The sequence below is a fragment of the Gadus macrocephalus genome, chromosome 4 (genome assembly GCF_031168955.1).
Source record: "Gadus macrocephalus chromosome 4, ASM3116895v1".
Taxonomy (NCBI): domain Eukaryota; kingdom Metazoa; phylum Chordata; class Actinopteri; order Gadiformes; family Gadidae; genus Gadus; species Gadus macrocephalus.
In genome coordinates, this window is record NC_082385.1 from 18,386,333 (window position 1) to 18,396,943 (window position 10,611).

The following is a 10,611-nucleotide window of genomic DNA, read 5'->3' on the forward strand; positions in this document are numbered from 1 at the left end:
TGCTTTGGAGGTTTTCAATCTAACATCCCACTGGTTTGATTTTACCTAAGAGAATTTTTTTTTTTTTTTTAAGCATCCACAGCAGTCTTAATAATGAGATTATGAGACAATGAGAATGAAGCGGCAACAGTGTGACTGTACAGAGTGAGAGAGATGGCTTCAATGGATGACCAGGGATTGGTGGTGGCGTTACCCAGGAAGGGCGGCTGTAGTTAACTGCAAGCAACAGAACATGAATAGTGAAGTGGAGGAAGGAGTCGAAATGAGACTTCATTAACAGATTCATGTACAGCTCAGATTTATATGGAGATAAGCTTCTTACACAACTTGCATACAGCATAAGCAAGTAACAGAAACAGTCTGGGAAGATAATTTTTTCATTATTTAATTCTACGTCCTGGTTACAGGTCGCGCGATAGCGCATATCATTTCATGCAAGCGAGTGTTTACTTCCTGGTCACAGGTCGCGCGATAGCACATATCATCTCATGCGATCTTAAAGAGAACATGACGTGAACAGTTTAGGAATGCATATTCCGGGAAAACATTAGAACTCTGCAATACTGACTAAATATAAAGCATGTTTTTATCCGTAACATTAAACCTACACTGACAACAAGTAATAACTTAAAAATGAAACATAAAAGCAGACCACTACTTACTTGCCGTTGCCTGGCTGGGGGAGAAAGGTGAGAAAGGAGCAGCGATGGCTTCCTGACATCGGGTAGGTGCACGCAGGCTATATAGGCTATTCTAATAGCGCCTCGCCTATGCACTCGGCATAGGCGACCTATGTGTTGGGGGCGCCCTTAATTAATTAATTAATTAAGATACCGTAGCACGCAGGAGTCAGGACGGTGCTCCGCCCCGGGCTAAAGCCCCGGATGTTTTCAATTGCTAACGACGCGCCTGCCGTCAACCTTGGCTTTTCCACGGAAAAGGTTGATTAATTTAGCACATTTGGCTGCGTCTTGCTCTAACATTTTTTTCCTTTTCAACCTCAACTTCTGAGCGCCACCCAATTCTTTTTCCTCTCCACCACCTTTTTTCCTTTTTGACATTTTCGTATTTCTGTGTAACTTCAGTGAGATCAACGAGAGGTAAGTGACCCGGCCGTGTGTCAGGCTGAGCCAATCAGAAATGACAGACCGCGGAGCAGTCCAAGTTGGGAGGGGCCGTTCGGCCGCTCGCTTTGGCCGCTCGCTTTGCCCCCATACACTGTGGGGGTGCTCCCCCCTCTAAATTGACAGTAATACATCGGCCCTGTTTCACCGTCAGGCAAGAGCTCTGTTTCGCGCTGTAAGTAAATATCCGGCAGCAGGCCACCCCAAATCACGGCTTACTTAACTTTTTCTTTTTTTTTTTACATCTTTTACAAAAATATATAAATATATAATAATAATAAAAAATAAAAAATAAATCTAAAAGAATTACGGCCGGCCGGCTCGGCCTGAAATCGTCCGGCCGTTCGGGAAATCTCCCGAACCTCCCGATGGCCAGTCCGCCCCTGCTACCATCCCACCCAGTGGATTTTACCAAGGGACTGATCCATCCATCATACACCACGTTGGTATGACCAGATCCCCAAAAAACAAATGTGGGACAAAGAATATGTTTATGTCTGACAATGTGGGACAGGTTATCAATGCTCAGAGGTAGCCTTAAATTAGTATACCGTATATATCTCTTAACTTAATGTTTTGTTACTCTCTGTCACATTGAGAAAAAAATATTTTTAGAAGTAGTTTTGAACATTTTGTTGATTTTTTTTTGTCTATAGTAGGTTTACTAGTTTACTAGTTATTTTTTACGTGTTTAATGCGTGGAGTCGTACAGTTGCTTGACAGGTGGTGGACGCTGGTGCGTTTTGGCCACCACTGCTCACCAAACGCTGGCACGCTTGGCTGCCAGCCAAGCGTGTTCATTCTGAACATTATTTTGAACATTATTTTTAAGTTCTTTGGTGCTGCTTTACTATTTTTAACAAGCTAGCTGCCTCCTTTTTCAACCAGCCGTCTTGGACACTTTGACTTCTGCTTCAGGATCCATCGCCCTAATCTGGTCGAAGGTAAACCCAGGCGGGCCTCCACCTGTACAAGTACGGTTGCGTTGGCCCTCGCTCTGGCCGGACCGCTGCCTTCCTTTCGAGCCAACCCAGCTCCCATCTGGCGGACGTCTTTCATCACCGCTCAGTTGAGGCCACCATCCACCTCCAGCAACGTTTGCTTCCTCACAACCTCGGCCATGGCACTTCGCTACTCAACCATGCAGCTCTGCCAGCTTTTTCCCCAAATGCCTCCTTCCACTGAACTCATCACCACACTGAAGAATTCTCGGCTTCTTCTCCGAGGTTCTCGTCGTAAATGTATGTACAGTTCCACTGCCATAAACAGTATTCCATCGCTGTGGTCTGATCGCAGTTCACAAACCGGCTCCCGCACTTCCTCATCGCATCATCACAACAACACAAGTCATCAGAATGACTCCAGTGTTAACACTTTCAACCTCCGCCCAATCCCTACTTCCGCTCAATCAATTTCAAAACGAAAGTACCTAAAACTTGCCCACTTGCCCACACGATCCCTCAACATAAAAGCCTCATTCTCAATGAATTTATCACTGACAAGCAACTTCACCTCCTCTGTCTAAATGAAACTTGGCAAAAACCCCAGGACTACTTTGAACTCAACCAAACTACCCCTGTTGGATATTCTTACCTGGACAACCCACGCTCTGCGGGCAGAGGAGGGGGTATTGCTGCTGTTTACCATCAAGACCTCCAACCCCAACCACTCTCCATCCCTGCTGCCCCATCATTTGAACACCTCATTTCCAAACTGCCCGGCCCCAAACCTCTCATCATTTCAATCATCTATCGCCCCCCAAAACTCAACCCATCATTCCTACCAGATCTCTCTGAATTCATCACTGCACAATCTTCAATGTCGCCATCTGTTTTATTCCTCTGCGATTTCAACCTCTACATTGACTCCACGGAATGTAAAAACGCTACGGACTTCCTGGACCTACTCAACTGCTTTAGCTTCACCCAACACATCAGCTTTCCCACCCACAACCATGGGCACATCCTAGACCTGGTTTGATCCACTGGCCTCCACATCTACAATGTCTCCAGCACCAACCGCTCCATCTCTGACCACCTGAAACCTCGGCATCATCATGGACCCCACGTTCTCCTTCAAGTCACACATGAACAGAGTCAGAAAAACATCCTTCTTCCACCTCCGCAACATTGCACACCTTCGACCCACTCTTTCATCCTCTGAAACAATAATCCACGCCTTCATTACTTGCAGACTCGACTATTGCAAGACCTTTCTGTATGGCCTCCCCTTCACTATTCTTCAAAAGTTGCAATATGTACAAAACTCTGCTGCCCGACTGCTTACTAACTCCCCCTCCAGAGAACAAATTACTCCCATCCTCCGTCAACTTCATTGGCTTCCAATAAAACAACGCATCAATTTCAAGATCCTCCTCAAAACCTACAAAGCACTAAACAACTTTGCACCCTCGTACATAACAGATCTCCTCCATCGCCACTCCCCCACTCGCCACCTACGCTCCGCTGATGCCAACCTTCTCACCTCCATCACCAAGACCAAGTATCGCACCCTGGGGGACAGAGCCTTCGCCATCGCCGCCCCTACCCGCTGGAACTCCCTCCCTCTGGCCATACGAAACACTGATACACTCTGTTCATTCAAAAGTCACCTTAAAACCTATCTCTTCAGGACCACCTACAACATTTGACAAATCATCCTCCGCCATCTTCCACTCTCTCCCGCTCTCTTAATGTGTTGCCTATTGTTGTGGTGTTGTTTATTTTTTCCCTTTTGTTTGAGTGTCTGTACTGTCTGTATTCCTTTCTTATTTGTAAAGCGTATTTGAGTATTTAGAAAAGTGCTATAAAAAACAGATCAATTATTATTATTATTATAAAGCAGGATACTTTGTCACCCAACCTGTCCAATATCATCCCACTGCAGACACAAATGGGCATTCTCATGTGGTGGGGGAGGGGGGTTCTCTTTTATGCAGGCTGGTACGCCCCCTTCTTCTTCTTCTTCATCGCCTTTCTTGCTGAAATGTATTAAAATGTCAAAGTATACTACTCCGACTCCTTAATCCGACTCTGATTGACTTGATTTCAGTGGCGTGCACAGGGGGGGGGCTCGCGTGCTAAAAAAACGCGTGCTAAAAAAACGCGTGCTAAACTGCCCTCAAGTATCCTTTCGGGAACCAAAACGTGTGCTAAACTGCCCCCTTTGAAGCCAAAACGCTTGCTAGAGTGCTCTCAAGTGCCCTCTCAGGAGCCAAAATGCGTGCTAAACTGCCCTCTTCAGTGGTGAGAACGCGCTATCTGTGCCCTTTTTTTCTCTTTCCGCCCCTGCCCTTCAAAAAGTCTGTGCACGCCACTGCTTGATTTTCTTCATCTCCGACTCCGACCATTAAAAGTTCTCCGTCGGGATGTCGGATAAGCAATGCAATTCGCCGCCCTTATATGTTGACTGCAAACCATGTAAAAAGTGTTGTAAATAAACTTCCAAAGCTTTTCAAATCTTATTTGGTGTTTATTGGTCTTTAATGTGGAAAGTAAACAATGTACAAAGTAAATAAGGTGCAAAGTCAAACCGGAGGACCAATCACAGCGCTTGCCATCTCCGTTGCGTCGACGGAGAGCGTCTCCGACAGGCTCTCCGGCTATGGAGAGGGCTCTCATTGTCTACAGAACTCTACGGAGGACTGTAAACCGGCCTAACTTTCACCATCAACACCGGCCCTCTTCTTCGCACGGCTGTCAACATCCGGAACATTCGCTAATTAGATTTTCTCAAACAGAAGTTACAAAACAACATCTAGTAGTAAGTACGGGTAGCATAGAACTAACGTTAGCCAAGGGAGGCTCCATGTTTCTAAATCAAAATATAGCTGCGAGCGGCAATATGGGGGTCAAGCATATTGGGACTTGATAAATTAATTTTGCTGGACGGACGTAATCGGCTAGGTGGCTACATGACGACCGTCTCGGTAATCGTAATACCGACAGCCGGTGGGATGAGCATTATTCGAGTATGCGTCAATGTTTACCAAATGGGAAAATGACCCCACCTAGAGGTAAGGGCGCAATACAGTCTGCCTGACAACAAATGTCACAAATACATAGGGGTATTCGGAACAATATCCCTAAAAGAGACACAATGTAAACAAGCATCCATTCTGGAGGTGGTTCGTGAAGCATCTAATCCAGTGGGAATTGCAGTTTATATTGTAAGTGGGCGGAATGGTAAATATAGTCATTGTTGCATTATACATTAAGTACCGCTTGTGCACCGCTTGAGCTCTGTTCAGCGCAACTGACATTGATATAAATGAAGTAGTGTTCTGATTGTATGCTGTATGTCAGATTTACATGATGATTGAATATGATTGATATGTTATCAGTTTTATAATAATAATAATAATACATTTCATTTAGAGGCGCCTTTCAAGACACCCAAGGTCATGGGTTTCCTTGGGTACATGATATGATACATAACCAAGGTTATGTATCATATATAACACAGTATATGATATGACCATGAAAAAATACATATGATTAGATTTTACTGACAATGAAAGTTATTGGCAAATGTTTATCGCAATGAAAATACATTGAAGTTGCTTCCAAAGGGCTGGAATAGACTTTCTGCTAACAACGCACCCCTAAAAGTCAAATCACACCAAATTATTTGGGCATCATCGGGATAGGGTCATAAGTCTATGATCCAAGTTTGGTTTGGATGCATGAAGGCCTTGCAGAGATATGAGCTCACTTCCTGTTTGATGTGCCCCTGAGGTCAAAGGTCACCAAATAGTTTGGATGTCCCCAGAATGATGTCATGAGTCTATGTACCAAGTTTGGCTATGATATGTTAAAGAAGTGCTGAGAAAAGGCTTACTTCCTGTTTGGCTGCTTTGCCGTCAAGTTAGATTGGCTGTCACGGCGGTTTTTTGAATTTGAGAAAGCTGTTTGACACATTTGTTCAGCTTGGTCTGAATATCATATATGCCAAGTTTATGAAGATTGGACATAATTTGTGGCCTGTGGAAATGTACAACTGATTTTGACAACTTTCAACATGGCGGCCAAGTTCTGATGTTGCCATGAGAAATAATTTATAAGCTATATGGGGAGGTCTGACAGTATCATCAGACATTGAAAATAAGTTTGAAATGTACTCATGTGAAGAGAGAGGAGTTAAAACACGTCTTCATTAATTATAGCACCCCCTAGAGGTCAATGGTCACCAAATTCATTGAGTGTCCCCATGATGACGTTATGGGTCTATGTATCAAGTTTGGTTATGACATGTCAAAGGGTTGCTGAGAAATTGGCTTACTTCCTATTTGCCAGCTTTGCGGTCGAATATGATTGGCTGTCACGGATATTTCTGCAAGAAATAATATACTAGCTATATGGGGAGGTCTGATAGTATCACCAGACATTGAAAATAAGTTTGAAATATATGTGAAGAGAGAGGAAGGTCAGAGGCCAAAGGTCACCAGATTCATTGGGTGTCCCCATGATGATGTCATGGGTCTATGTACCAAGGTTGGTTATGATATGTCAAAGGGCTGCTGAGATATCGGCTTACTTCCTGTTTGGCGACTTGGCGGTCAAATTTGATTGGCTGTAGCGGGCAAATGGTTTTGAATTTGAAAAAATCTATTCAATGTTTTTTTATCAAGCATGGCCTGAATATCATGTGTGCCAAGTTTCGAGATGATTGGAGAACATTTGTGATAGGAGATGCATTTTGAAGGTTTTTGACATAAACCAAGATGGCGGAAAATCCATCATGGCACAAAATGACGTCATAGGGTGCTTTGAACTCGGCTTGGACCAAGGCTTCCAATGATCCCTTGTTTGTGAATATTGGACGAATGGGTCGAAAGTTATGAACATGAATGCATGTCCAACTTTGACCTGATGGTGGCGCTAGAGCTGATGAGCTAGCGACCTCAAATTTGCTTCATGGGCTAATGGGACTGCCATAGACTCCCATGGCAGGAAAATAATAAGAAAATGTACGAAAACAATAGGTTGTCTCGCAGCTTCGCTGCTTGACCCCCAATGAGGTAAAATTGCCATTAAGGAAGGAAGCATAGTATGCCTTGCGACTATGCTTCGCAGTATGCCTTGCGAAACCCAGTATGCTTTTCGAGACACTTGATGATTGGTTGATGAAACGCTACCAGGAACGCCTAATGGGCGTTCTTGTGTCATAACCGAAACGCCCAAGCCTGCAACTGGACCCTTCTCAACCTATCACCCCTACCTTTTGAGGTCCTTAAAGGGTCGATTTTAAGATGGCTTGTAATCACAATCACACCTGGTGGTAAAATATTTAAAGCAATGAGCTTAAGGTAAATACAATTTAGAGATCTTCTTTTTTTTTACGGAAAAAACACATTTAAATCTTAACCCTGGGGCAAACTTACTCATGTAACACCAAACAGAAAAGGTAATCTCTCCTGCCAGATGATAGGGCAGTCACTTTAGGAAAGACGTAAGTAGTATAGTCATCCAATATCTGGGAAGTGACCCTCAAACTTTACAACCTACTACCTCACCCCAAAGGACTGTTCTCCTCAGACACCCTGAGGGGCACCTCTTCAAGGTGCAAGGACCCCAAGAACCTATAGGAGGAAAGTTGACTGAAATTAGGTTTTAATAATAGCCACAATTTTACTCATCCTAAATTATTCATAACATGCTGGAGAATACAAATTTCAACATCATTCATTTGTTTACTTACAACATACTGCATATCATTAATATATCACAAATCTTCATCATCCTCATTTCATTCAATGGTCTGAACCTCTCACATAACAATTCAAGAACAATTATAACTAGAACTGCAAGCAGTTATGCAGGGGTCCAAGAAGTGTGCATTTCGCCGGCACAACGCGACAAGAAATGTGCATTTCGCCGGCACAACGCGAAGCATGTGTTGAAAACGCTACCCTGAACCTGTGGATACAAAGGATTTGACTGTGGTAGGAGTAGCGAGAAGTCAGTGTAGCGTTTTCGCGGCGAGATTTTGTAGAAGAAATACAATTTCCTCGTTTATTGCGCCCCCTAATGGCGAAATTTTCCGATTTTTTTATCGTACGACAATAAGGTTATCTACAACATGTGTGTACAATTTGGACTCGTTCCGATGTCTAATTTTGGATTTCTTTGGATTTTTGATTTTCCACGTCTAATTTAGCTCATAAACCAATATTCAAAACGCTACCGTTTCGTCGTCGAAGGTCGGATCAAAAAACTGTATACGATTCCTTTTCGTGTGTGTCTGAAGATGTCGTGTGCAAAGTTTGGTGTTGATTGGGCGAGAAATGTGGGAGGAGTAGGGAAAAAACTGTTTTGCGGTTTTCGCGATTTAGCGAAAAATATTCATAGACGCAAATGGGCGTGGCCTAGGCCAAAAGATGCAGCAGACTCCAGTGCATCTGTGTGTACAAGTTTTTGGACTCTGGGAGGTTCGGTGTGGGAGTTATAGCCCAAAACGCGTTTTCAGAACATTCCATTGGCAAATTAAGAGACATACAATGTCTTAGTTTTTTGGCGCCGCCTTGTGGCGAAATTTCCGAAGACAATTTTCCTTTGCCAAATAACTCCCGCCCACATTAATAATTCTTGGCCATATTTTCTATATAGACTCGAGATTGCCCCTTGATGGTTTCCCTCGAGTTTGAACAACATTCCTTAGGCCAATTAGAAGATATACAATTTCCTCGTTTATTGCGCCCCCTAATGGCGAAATTTTCCAAATTTTTTATCGAACGTCTTTATGGTTAGCACCAACATCTGTGTAACATTTGGACTCGATCCGATGTGTAGTTTTGGATTTTTCCTGGATTTTGGATTTTTCACGTCTAATTTAGCTAATAAACCAATATTCAAAACGCTACCGTTTCGTCGTCGAAGGTCGGATCAAAAAAGTCTCCGAGGATTTCTTTGCGTGTGCGTCTGAAGATGTTGTGTGCAAAGTTTGGTGTTGATTGGTCAAGAAATGTGGGAGGAGTAGCGAAAAAACAGTTTTGCGGTTTTCGCGATTTTGCGAAAAATATTCATAGACGCAAATGGGCGTGGCCTATGCCAAAAGATGCAGCAGACTCCAGTGGATATGTGGGTACAAGTTTTTGAATGTGGGAGGTTCGGTGTGGGAGTTATAGCCCCAAACGCGTCTTTCCTTGGTATAGCGCCACCTAGTGGCCGGCGTGTCTGGATTTTGTCGTCTGCCTAGAACTCAGGGACCTGGATCTAGTCATGCAATTGGCGTGTCGGCACCATTTACGGTTTGGGCTGTGGGCCCACTTCTAGGGGGGAATAATAATAACTAGAACTGCAAGCAGTTATGCAGGGGTCCAAGAAGTGTGCATTTCGCCGGCACAACGCGAAGCATGTGTTCGAAATTGAGAAACGGCGTATGGCAAAAGATGCAGCTGACTCCAGTGAATCTGTGGATATTAAGGTTTTGACTGTGGGAGGTTCGGTGTGGGAGTTATAGCCCAAAACGCGTTTTCAGAACATTCCATTGGCCAATTAGGAGATATATTATTTCGTCGTTTTTTTGCACCCCCTTGTGGCGAATTTTTCCAAAGACATTTTTCCTTTTCCAAATAACTCCCGCCCACATTAATAATTCTTGGCCATATTTTCTCTATAGACTCGGGATTGCCCCTTGATGGTTTCCCTTGAGTTTGAAGAACATTCCTCTGGCAAATTAGAAGATATACAATTTCCTCGTTTATTGCGCCCCCTTAGGGCGTAATTTTCCGATTTCTTTAGCAAACGCTGTTAAGGTTAGCACCGACATGTGTGTAAAATTTGGACTCGATCCGATGTCTAATTTTAGATTTTTTTTTATTATTATTTTTCACGTCTAATTTAGCTAATAAACAAATATTCAAAACTGTACCGTTTCGTCGTCAAAGGTCGGATCAAAAAACTGTCTAAGATTTCTTTGCGTGTGCGTCTGAAGATGCCGTGTGCAAAGTTTGGTGTTGATTGGTCAAGAAATGTGGGAGGAGTAGCGAAAATACAGTTTTGCGGTTTTCGCGATTTAGCGAAAAATATTCATAGACGCAAATGGGCGTGGCCTAGGCCAAAAGATGCAGCAGACTCCAGTGCATCTGTGTGTACAAGTTATTGGACTCTGGGAGGTTCGGTGTGGGAGTTATAGCCCCAAACGCGTATTCCTTGGTATAGCGCCACCTAGTGGCCGGCATGTCTGGATTTTGTCGTCTGCCTAGAACTCACGGACCTGGATCTAGTCATGCAATTCGCGTGTCGGCACCATTTACGGTTTGGGCTGTGGTACCACTTCTAGGGGGAAATAATAATAACAAGAAGTGTGCATTTCGCCGGCACAACGCGACAAGAAATGTGCATTTCGCCGGCACAACGCGAAGCATGTGTTGAAAACGCTACCCTGAACCTGTGGATACAAAGGATTTGACTGTGGTAGGAGTAGCGAGAAGTCAGTGTAGCGTTTTCGCGGCGAGATTTTGTAGAAGAAATACAATTTCCTCGTT